This window comes from Cotesia glomerata, linkage group LG3, assembly GCF_020080835.1.
Source record: "Cotesia glomerata isolate CgM1 linkage group LG3, MPM_Cglom_v2.3, whole genome shotgun sequence".
NCBI lineage: Eukaryota > Metazoa > Arthropoda > Insecta > Hymenoptera > Braconidae > Cotesia > Cotesia glomerata.
Window position 1 is genome coordinate 28,136,849 of NC_058160.1, and position 12,264 is coordinate 28,149,112.

General features: G+C 27.3%; 1 protein-coding gene and 1 long non-coding RNA gene across 5 annotated transcripts in view; one reads left to right on the forward strand and one right to left on the reverse strand.

Annotated features, from left to right (window-relative positions):
• Nucleotides 1–12,264, reverse strand: part of LOC123262257 — a 96,473-nt gene that overhangs the window by 29,830 nt on the left and 54,379 nt on the right. The window lies entirely within an intron of this gene.
• Nucleotides 7,808–8,765, forward strand: LOC123262258. The gene is made up of 2 exons (XR_006508895.1): nt 7,808–7,883; nt 8,157–8,765. It is a non-coding gene; the product is annotated as an uncharacterized LOC123262258 (long non-coding RNA).

Sequence of the window (12,264 nt, forward strand, 5' to 3'; positions counted from 1 at the left end):
AAAATTCCACGGATAATTTTTAAAATTTTCTATATGTGAAAATATTTGTTTTAATTTTTTAAAAATTATTTTTCAATAAAATAAATTATAAAAATTTTTAAATGTCAGCTAATTTAATTTACATTATATTTATGGTTACTCTAAAAATTTTGTAAATTTTTGGCCTTATAGTTTTTTATAAATAATTAATAATTAATAAACTAGTAAAGTCAATAAAAGAAATAATGAATGAAAGCGAGTAAGCAATAGTTGGTATAAAAAGCAGCTCTAGCGAGTAAAAAAAAGTTGTACATATATCGTGCGTTAATTACTTTGACTCTATTCTCTGAAGTATCAAAGGATAATAATTGACAAAAATTAAAAAATTTTAATGAACTAAAATTATCTAAAATTACAAATTCCTTTTAAAGAAAAAATAAATAATTTTGACTTAAAATTACTTGAAATTTCTCAACTTTTTTTCGAAAAAAAAAAATAGTTTCACTTTAAAAAATTTAAGGGGCACACGTAGTGTGACAGCCTAAAAAAAGGCGATTTTTAGGAATTAAAATAAAAACTACTGTATCAATTGTTTTAAAATTTTAAGGGTATATTTATACATATTTTAAGAATACACAGTAAAATTTTTAAAGAAAAAAATTAAATATTTTTCGAGTTACACGCGATCTCCGACGGCGCTAAAAGAAAAAAGGTCTTCCACTGCTGCAGTAATTCCGGCTTTCTCCGTGAATGAAACCAAAAAAAAAAAATTAGGAAAACGGTTGACCCTAAAAGCCATCCCTGCAACTTCCCGCTAATTCCGTTAATACCTGGCCGCTTTTTTGAGCTCTTCGAGCTCAAAAGTACAATCTGTGTGTTGTTTTAAGCTCTCCGAGCTCAAAAAGATACCTTTTCTATGCTTTTGAGCTCTTTGAGCTCAAAAGTCTGATAGAAGTTTCATAGAACACTATTTTTTGAATGTTCATACCGCAATAACTTTTGAATGAATCAACCGATTTTTACGCGGTTGGCAGCATTCTACGTAGTTTTTTAAGCCTTATAAATAATTTCTAAGTTTCAATTGGTCAAACTAGAAATTTCGGAGTAACTCTGAAAAAACACTTTTTTCGGTTTTCTTTCGTTCACGATATCTCTCGAACGAATCAACCGATTTTGACCGGATTGACGGCGATCGACGTGGTTTTTCAAGGTTGAAAGCTGATTAGTTTTTAGAATCGATCGGTTGAGCCGTTTAAAAGTTATCCCAAAAAAACCACTTCAGAAAAAATTTTTTTTCCTACTTTTTTTTAGATTTCTCCAAATTTCTCAAAATCTATCGGTCCGAATCGGTTCAAATTAACAGAAAATCTAAGTTTGGCGAAGCCCTTTCGAATGGCACCAACCGCGATGAAATCGGTTCAACCGTTCAAAAGTTATAAGAGGTTTACATACTTACACACACACACACACATACATACAGACATAGTGACACCCTCGCGGGAATAGTCAAGAAAGCTTCCTAGGATCTCAAAACGTCGAGATCTGATGAAAACTCGATTTTCGAAAACCGGGGTAAAACCAATAACTTCCCGATTTTTGAAAATTTTCAATTTTCTTAGCGGGAAGTTAAAAAATTTTCGTTGGACTAGAAGATATTATCCGTACAAAGTTGAATTTTACCCAAAATTTTGGTCGTTTTTGGCCTGCCAAAATTTTATTTTTGATCAGATTAAAAAACTGGTAGGTCATTGTATAGAGAACTGCATACAGAACATGCAGAAAAAAATTTGATAGTGATTGAATCTTTTATCTCCGAGTAATCACTGCAACAAATTCGAAAAATGCTGTTTCGAGAAAAACGCGTTTAAAGATAAAATTATCCTATTCTAACTGCCGAGCGGCTACTCTTTGAATGGCTGTAACTAAAAAACTATTTGAGACATCGATTAAAAATTTTAGTATGTTATTTTTAAAGGTAAAACCTATTGAAATATGAAAAAAACAAAAAATCGATTTTTTGAAAATTTCACACTAATTGTACGCCTTAATTCTATCGTTTAAAGCTTCAAAGGATAATAATTGACGAAAATTAATAAAATTTCGATTAATTAAAATTATCTAAAATAAAAAATTCCTTGTGGAGAAAAAATAACTAAAAATATCTTTGGTATAATTTTAATTTAACTGAATGAATGAGCTGCAACTTAATTTAAACAAAAAATTTGAAATTAAAGCTCGCATTTATTTAATTCTTTCGCATATTCGATAAATATTAAAGCGAGCGAAACTAATAGAATTATATTTTCCATTCATAAAATATCTCTGAATTTAAAGTGACAAAAAGCTAAATTTCGTGGGATTAATTTTTTTCAAGGATACTTTTTTTTTTAAGATTTAAAATTCATATATTCTATAACCTTCGGATACTTTTATTTGAATTTGTGATTTAATATTTGAATAAAAATACCAAAAATCAAAGGTTTGAAATGATTTTAGATACATTTTTTGCGATTGACGACCAATTTATCCTTATTTATGTAATACGAAAAGTATTGATTAGCTTTGATGGAATTTATTCGAATCTGAGGTGAGGTCAAAAGGAAGTCTATTTATATGCTAAGAAAGTAGAGCGATGGAATTGGGATAAAATAAAAACAATAATAATAACAATAAATAATTTATTTATACGGAGACATTATGTTGCGGCTTGATTAATTTTGAATTAGTGAACTCCCGAATACTTGAGGGCGCTTCAAAGAGATTGAGATTGTTTGGAGAAATTTATTAGAAGCCAAAAATTTACGGAAATATCTCCGGCCATTTATAACGCCAGTATAATTGTACAATTTACATCATACGAGCACTCTAGTTAACGTGTGTGGGTTTACGGGAACAAGAAAGCTTAATAATGGGTTGTTATGCCGCCCAGTAAACACTCGTGTGTGTAATGTTGCCGTAAAGTCCAACATTAAATTCAAGAGCGACACAAATTTATTTTATACTACGGAAACACTTGCTCAAAGTCATCGAAGTTTGTTAAATATTTATAGACATAACTATTGAGCAAGTACTAAACAAATTTCTTTAAACTACCTGCTTGCTATAACTTTTATTTTATTTCCTTCGGTAAAAGTTTTTTCATCAATATTTAAACAGGGGTTGTTTATTCAACAAACGGTACATTTTTTAAAGACTATTATTTAAATTTGGCTTGTAATTATTTTTGGTAAACAATTTTTTTTAATAATATAAATTGATTTTTTTTAATTACCAATAATTTTTTTGGACTTTCAATTATTGAGTCATAAAATATATTAAAATTTTTTCGATGAAAAAATATCAAATCCAAAACAATAATTTATTTAATAAAAAATTACAACAATTTATTATTATTATTATTAAAAATCGGAATTTTTTTTAATTAAAATTTTTTAACGAAAAATTATTGAAATTTATAATTTAATTCCAATTAAAATTATATTTGTAAAATATGTAAATTAATCCCATTTATTTTACTTAAAAATCTTAAAGGCTGGCAATAGAAAAATTTTAATAATTTATTCAGTAAAAAATTACAAAAATTTATTATTATTATTATTATTATTATTAAAAATCGAAATTTTTTTTAATTCAAATTTTTAACGAAAAATTATTAAATTTTATGATTTGATTTCAATTAAAATTATTTATTAATTGAATATTTATATTAATCTTATTAATTTTACTTAAAAATTTTAATTAATAACAATTAAATTTTCTAAAATAAAATAATAAATTTTTTTATAAAAATTGTTATTAAAAATAAACATAAAATTTTCTAAAAATGCATAAAAAAAAAATTATTGACAATTTTGTAACAAAATATTAATATTTAGAAAGCTCTCGAAAGAAATAATCAAAAAAATGAATAATAAATTATCGATTAAACATAACATGTAAGCTCAAACGAAATAAATAAAAAATGTACATACATAATGTTTCTATAAATAAATAAATAAATGTAAATCAATGGCTTTTTCCTTTAAGTTAAAATAAGAATAATAAAAAAAAAAAATAATAAAAATGCATAAAGTGAATAAATCAACGAGCAGCCAGACATGCATGCTTAAATAGAGGCGCAGCTGTCTTTCGCGATTAAAATATCGCAAATGTTTGAACAGCACTTTAGAAGCGCAGGAGTGATTGAACAACGAGTTTGTTAGCGAAAGCAAATTAATAAATAAACAATTTCAATATTAATGTATCAATGTAACATAACACATATTTATTTTTATTTCCTCGGCTGATTTATCGTATTTCTTTCCATTAAATAGGTTTTTTCATCTACATTGACGTGACAGGCGAAAATTTCCCAGGATTTTTATTTTCACACGCGCTGCTTCCCGGGTCGGGGCTCTCAGGAACTCGACCAAAAAAGGATAATGGTTTTCGTAATACGAGATAGGTGTCGGGTGATACAGATACAGATAAAAGAACTATAGAAAAAGTGATTGACCAAGAAAGAACTGAAACGTAAGTTTTATAAAAAATAAATAAATAAATGAATAAAAGTTTATCGAACAAAATAAAAACTCGCAAGCTCCAATTCGACAAGTCCACTTGAATGGGGTTAGGATGTTTGTTTATTTTCAAGCACATCAACGCAATGATAACAACAGTAAAAATAAAGCACAGCACTAAAACGGATAGATGATTAATTAAACTGGTGGTTGATTAATTTAGTAATTTTACTAACGATTCGTGTCCTCAGAGTCGTCCAGCCCATTTTAGGTTTTTAAGAAAAGCTTTCTTTGGCTTGCGATAACTCGAGTATCGATGGATCCTCCCCTGACCTAGCTTGATACTATGACCGGGATAGATTTTCCGGTGGTTGCGAGCTTGCTTGGGAATGACCTAGTTGACAGGGCGCATGTCAACGACGATTGCGCGCGATATTTATTTACCATTTATTCGTCGGCTTTTACTTTGTACAACATTCTTATCGAATTTAATTCAATGTCTTACACTTGATTTTCTGTTTGCTATACAGTAAACATTTTTAGACATTACTTCTTTTTTTTTCATCGGTATTTTTGAGCCAAGGACAGCACTGAGTACCTTCTCTTCTCACTTCTCGGTCTCCGGCTTTATGAATTTGCCGGGTGCTTTGATAAATTTTAGTTAAGTCTAGTGTATGACCTAAAATTTCGTTATTATTCGATTACCCCAAGAGTTTATCAACTATGAAATATCCCAAAGGGGTCGTTAGGTGCTCTTATGATTAACTTTTTAGGCTGAGGAATTATTAGTTCATGAAATGCTACTCGGATAATTTATAGTGGTAAAGGTTTTGTTGTACTACATTGCAAATTAAGATAATTTTTTTATGATAGATTTTTTGAGACAAATTGTGCTGCACTGATAGAAGGATTTGTTTATAGGTAAAAATATTTGTTAATATTTAACAAATCATTTATTAGAGACCACTTTTTAGTCCTTAACAAATATTTCTTAGTATTTAAAAAGATTTATTAATATTTAATAAATGAATATCTGATTTATTAAATACAAACAAATCATTTTAAAAACTAAGAAATATTTGTTTGATACTAAAAATGGTCTCTAATAAATGATTTGTTAACTATTAACAAATATTTTTAATACAAATAAATCCTTCTATCAGTGTGTTATTTTTATTTTTTTTTATTTGAATGAAAGAATTATTTTTTTGCGGGGAAATTAAGAAAAATTTGACTGTTGGAAAATTAACGAGGCTGGTCGGTAAAAGAGATGTTTTAATTACTAACTGAAAAAAAAAATTTTGAATCCAGAATCTATACAAATAAACGGAGAGCCGATTTTTTTGTCCGGTTATACTGCGAAAACTCCTGAACCGATCGGAATAATACTTATACCATAAGATGCAGCGTGTTTTGGAGAAGGTTTTAGTGTATGATATGGTGGTGATTACTTATCCGGAAGCTATATTTTTTTGACTTAGAAATAATGAATTTTTATTGTAACTAAATTTATTCTATTCGATTGTCATTTGTTTAAAATAAATTTTTTAATTCTATTCGTTATGTTTATATACTAGGCAGATTTCTTCACTTATGAGACCTGCAATTTCTTTAAGGGCCAGTTTTTCAATCCTAGATAAAATTTTATCCGAGATAAAAGTACTGCCAATATAATGATAAAAATAAGTAATTCAGCACAGTGATATTGCGTACGAGTAGTTCTTCCTGAATTCAGTCACTTATTTTGAATTAAAATAAATAAACTTTAGCCGCATGTCACAGAAATATTAATCTCCAACTGTGACAACTTGCTGATTGTAAATAAATAAAATAAAAATTAGGAAAACGGATGACCCTGAAGGCCATTCCTGCAACTTCCCGCTAATTCCATATCTAAACGCTTGAAATTGCACTTGTAACGTTATCGAGCTCTTTAATATGAGCTCTTAATATGGCTCTTTACCGTAAGATGGACGGTGGCGTTGTTTGCTCGGTGGGTCTTATATACGTGACTGAATAAAGTAGTCAGTACTTGTCTCGGATAGCTTAACTGGTAGAGCCCTTGGCGCGTAACCGAGAGATCTGGGTTCGATTCCCAGTCTGGGCTGTCTGATTATTTTTTCAATTACGGAAAAATTCCCACTGAGTAAGTTCCCCCCCCTTTCCCCTATCCGTTCTTTCCCAACTCCCTTAAAAAATTTGCTTTAATATGGCTTTAATTTAATAAGAGCTCCAAATTACAATTTATGTGTTATTTTGAGCTCTCCGAGCTCAAAGCGGTCGCTGTTCTATGCTTTTGAGCTCTTCGAGCTCATATCTTGCGTTTGTCATATCTATTATTAATCTACAATTGTGTTAATTAATTTAAAAACAATTTAAATGGCACAACAAGAGGTTATTATTATTTTTATGATATATTTATTTCTTATTTAAATAAATGACCAAATTCATGGAGAATTAACTGAGAGCAATATCACGTCGCTAAATTATTTATTTTATTTTTTTTTATTATATTGACAGTACTTTTATCTCGGATAAAATTTTATCCCGGATTGAAAAACTGGCCCTAAAACTGAAACTTTTAATGCTTATTAAAAATTTTTTTTTTCATATCAATTATTATTCATTTTTGTAAGAAAGACACGGGAATGTTATAATGATTGCACATTGAAAGTTACAATGAATATTAGCTAGAATAATTACATAGATAAAATGTGCCTAATTCGATAGAATTGGGAATCTGTGCAAGTCAAAACAATACTCTAATTAAATTTCAAGTTTAGATCTAAAAATGCAATTCTATAAAGCGCCCAGCAGAGCGGGCGAGTAGCAGCTAGTATCAAATAAAATCCAATTGGTAAATTTTTAAAACTAAGAATTGATTTTTTTTTCTCAAGAGACGTTCTCTGGCATTTTGGCGTGATGAATTTATTTTTAACAAATAAGAATTTTCAAAAAAATGCTCTGACACTTTGAGAAAAATAGATAGACAGATTATAAATTTCTTAAGGAAAAATAAAAGGAAATTTGATGAAAATTTGGTGATCTAAAGTAAGAAATAGTTTGAAATTGTTCACTTGGAAAATTTTTATCAATCTACAAAGTCATCTCAGGCTCCATTGAACCATTTTTGGGAAAAGGAACTTTCTAAAGGAAAACATATGAGTATTTTTATTGGATGACAAAACTACTCAGCTGAGTAACATACTAAGAAGACTTTAGACATCGTTTGACACTTTACTTGTCTTACACTCGAGTGAACAATAGGCAGAGTAAAGATACACGTGCACTTTTGATAACAACCTAATTTTAATCTTTCTTTAGATACTTTTGGTTGTTATACTGACAGTGTGCCTACTAATTTTTATTTGTACATTAAAGATAGAGAGTTGAAAAGAGTTGAAAGTTGCACTGATAGAAGGATTTATTTGTAATAAATAATATTTTTTAATATGTAACAAATCATTTATTAGAGACCATTTTTTAATATTAAATAAATATTTCTTAGTATTTAAAATGATTTGTTTGTATTTAATAAATCTGATATTCATTTATTAAATATTAATAAATCTTTTTAAATACTAAGAAATATTTGTTAAGGCCTAACAAATGGCTTCTAATAAATGATTTGTTAAATATTAAAAAATCTTTTTAACTATAAACAAATCCTTCTATCAGTGTGTAAATATCTGGGAGTAGTTTTTGATTGCCACATGAAATGGAACAAACATATTTCAGAACTAATGAAAAAACTCAAGTACTTTACCTTCCTCTTTTACAAATTAAGTAATTGGATAAACACATCATTACTGAAAATCATTTATCATGGTCTATTTGAAAGTGTTATAAACTATGGAATTATAGCCTGGGGAGGTGCATATGATAACACATTAAAACCTATTGTAAATCTACAAAATAAAATGGTAAGCAAAATAACAAATTCTGATGATATGTTAGGACCATTGAAGATTAAACAATCTTTCGTTGTACAAGCCTTAGCCTATTATTTTTGTGAATGTAAAACTTTGTACTCTGATAGAGTAATCAATACAAGATCTAGACAGTTAACATTACCAAAAATTAATAGAACAATAAGTACTAAAAGTGCAATTTATATTGCAATTAAATACTTCAATTTACTTCCTAGTAATCTGAAAGAGCTAAATTATAATAAATGGTTAAGAAAGCATATTGTGAGGTGGATAAGATCAATAATACTTTAATTCATGATAAATTGTATTTATGTAAAAATTTTGTAAAATTATTCTTAATATACTCTGTACACTACTTACTTAGTTAATTTAATATTATGTATTAATTTTTATAAATGTATTATATTTTTCTGGTGTCTATGCACAGGTGCTTCTTGCACCTCTGTAGAATGTTTTACCAGAAGTAAATAAATAAATAAAAAAAAAATACTTTTTTCCCCACTAACAACTCACTTTGTAGTAGAATAATTCCTCCAAAACAAAATCTATTCTATGTCATATCGAAGGTCTAATTAGCAATTGATCTAACTCCTTATTTTTTAACATTTTGATGGAGCAATAGCTTAATTATAAATTATTCGAATTATCCAAACTAAAGTATTATACCTTTATTAAATATTAAATTATTTTTTTAAGTGATAATAAATTTGCTTGAATATGATATACTCAAAATAATTGATGTAATGGATGTAAGAATATCATGTGAACTTATCAGATAAATCTAAAATCTAATTAACAAATCTTGTTATAAATCTTCAATTTTATCTATTCATATTTAGAGTGCTCTTTAGCTAATTTTATTAAATATTAATTATAATTATTAACCCTGAGATTAATTATTATAGCAAAATGTTAAATTATAAGTGTTGTTTAATTTTAATTAATGGTACCAAACTTAAAAATATAAAATCAGTTGCAAGTTACCTATTATCAAATGAATTGTAACTTTATTTTTACAGTGTTTTTGTAATATCAATGATTTATTTTATTAACATGTTATTTTATTTGTATAAATAAAGTAATCTAAATTTAAATTTCAAACTAATTGTTTTTTCGTACAAATAGAAGATTTTTTTAAATGAAGTTAAACAATGCTAATTAGAACGTCGAATAGCTTAATTATTAATTATTTGAATGATCCGAATCCAAATATTTAACCTCTATTAGATATTAAATTGTTTTTTACAGTGATAATAAATGGAAACAAATGGTAGATTCTCTGAAATGAACAGGAAAAAAAATATTCTTGGATCAAGAATATAATTTCGAAGAATTTAATCTTCTTGATTTAAGTAGAAAAATTTTTGAACTAACAAATTTTTCTTGATTTAAGGAAATTTTACTAGATTCAAGAATTTTTCGTCTTGATTTAAGACAATTAAGGAGCTGATTTTCAAAAGGGTACCTTTTCATATTTTAAAAGACTAGTTTTCTGAACTTTTAAATATCAATTACTTCGAGAATTATAAAGATTTATAAATGAAATTTGAATAGCAGCTTCATAACCGATAGCACTTTATAGCTAAATTAAAAAAAGTTCAATACAAATATTTATAATTGAAGATAACCAGTTTTTTGTCTCGATTAATCAAAAATGAAAAGATACCCTTTTGAATATCAGCTACCCAATTAACCTCTTCAAAATTATTTTCTTGCTTTAAGAATTATTCTCTTGAATCAAGTTAATTTTTTTTTTCAGTGTGGAGTTAAACAATATTTTAACCAAAAATTTGGCTTTGAAATATTTCAAAATGTTCTTGATTAAGTTCTTACAGTTGAAATATTAATCAAAAGTCATTTCTTCGTTTTTTTTTTTACTAAGTATTATTATTAAAATTATTAAGTTTCCTAAATCACTTAGGTATTATATCAACCAATTAACCATTTCTCCGTAAAATCTCTTTTCAACAAACTAATACCGCGATCAGAGCATCGTGAGTTTTTGTCCGGCCTTATTACGGCTTATCTTTTTAATGCCGAGCTTTCCCAGTGTCTTTCATCTATCACGAGCAGGCTCCGACTCAAGCTCGTTAAGCTTTATTACGTTTTAGATGAATAGAGGAAGAAAAAAGTACCCGACTGATTTACCCGAGTAACCTGTCAAAAAAGACTCATTAACTCGACAGGGAGAATGATACACCTCCTCGATATTTTTTCTCCCTTCTATTTCTTTTTATTTTATTTCATTTTATTTCACCCCTCACACCACGATGTTTTCTTTGGTTGCCGACAACTTGATCAAATAACACACTCGTCTTCCCCTGGGCTGCCTTGAACTTTATCTTTTGTGTTCACTCCAAGACAAAAGACACTAAATAAAACTAAAATGGTTTATCGTAGTAATCCCAGGTCGCTCGAGTGTCCTGACAAAATAATAATTACTAAAAATGAACCCCGCTGACTCACCTTATGTTTATGCTTATCAGTTAAATATCGCCCTCCTTATTTGCTATTACGATAAAAGCTCTTCACGATTCCGTTAAATAGTTAAAAGCTCTGTCTCTTTATTTTTATCCATTAAAGTAATAGAAACATTCATCACTAAATTATTTTAGAGTATTTATATTAGCGAATAGGACCTTCATTTTAATAAATTAGGATTAATTATTCAAATTTTTTGGGAAGGGTTTCACTTTAATTAGTTGCTTCTTTTTTTGTGGACATTTTAGGAATGTCACTTTCATATCATGTACAGTTAAAGCCTTATCTATTTTGGGTTAAGTTTAGAATTTATACAAATTATTAACTTGAGACCTTTAAAAAAATATCTGCACTGATAAAAAAATTAAGTTGCTTTTAAAAAAAAATCTAGATCATTTTAAAGAGTTAAATGACCTTACTTAAAAAAAAAAAAAAAAGAATAAAATTTACTCATAAAAAAAATTTTCCAGTTAAATTGAAGATCAATTTTCGTATTGAAACTTTAAAAAAACTTTCAAGTTTCATATTACAACTTTAAAAATAAACTCAATATTATTTCAATAGGCTTCAATATATATTTTTCTATGTAATATTATATTGAAGGTATTCCGAGAGAAACTTAAATCGAAAAAATTTCTGCGTAAATATTGAAAAAGATAAGCACTCGAATTACATGTGAATAGAATAAAAATAATTATGAATATTGCTGAGCTTCATTCTACAGAATATTATTTTCATCTATTAAACAAAATTGTCGACAGAAAAAAAAATTAACTTGAATCAAAAAAAAAATTCTTGAACCAAGTGAAATTTACTTGAGCCAGGAGAAATTTCTTAGTTTAAGAATTTTTCTACTCAAATCAAGAAGCTAATGTTCTTTAAAATTATTTACTTGATTCAAATAAATTTTTTTTTCTATGTGCTCAATTAAATCAATTAAATCAATCAAATCGATAAAACTATTAAATTAATCGATTATATGTTTATGTATTTACACTATGTATTATAATAAGAAAAACATTGTAATTAAATTGTATTTTTCTGTTTATAATTGCTATTCAGCCACGGCCTTGGCATAAATAAATTTATCTAATCTAATCTAAATTTCTGTAGTTTTTATAAAAAAAACGCTGCACGGAAAAAAGTAAACTGTAATATTCACTCGGATTCCGGTTAATTTTTATAGTTTCAAACAGTAAAGCGGACATTGGGGTGGCAAAAATATAAATATTACAGAACTTAATGTAGAAAGTATAAAAGCCACAATTTATAATTTAATTTCCAAAATAAGTGATTAGTAGCTGTCACTATAGTAAATAACGACTCTTTTATCTTAAAAAATTACAGTTTCAAACAGTAAAAATTGCCATTTC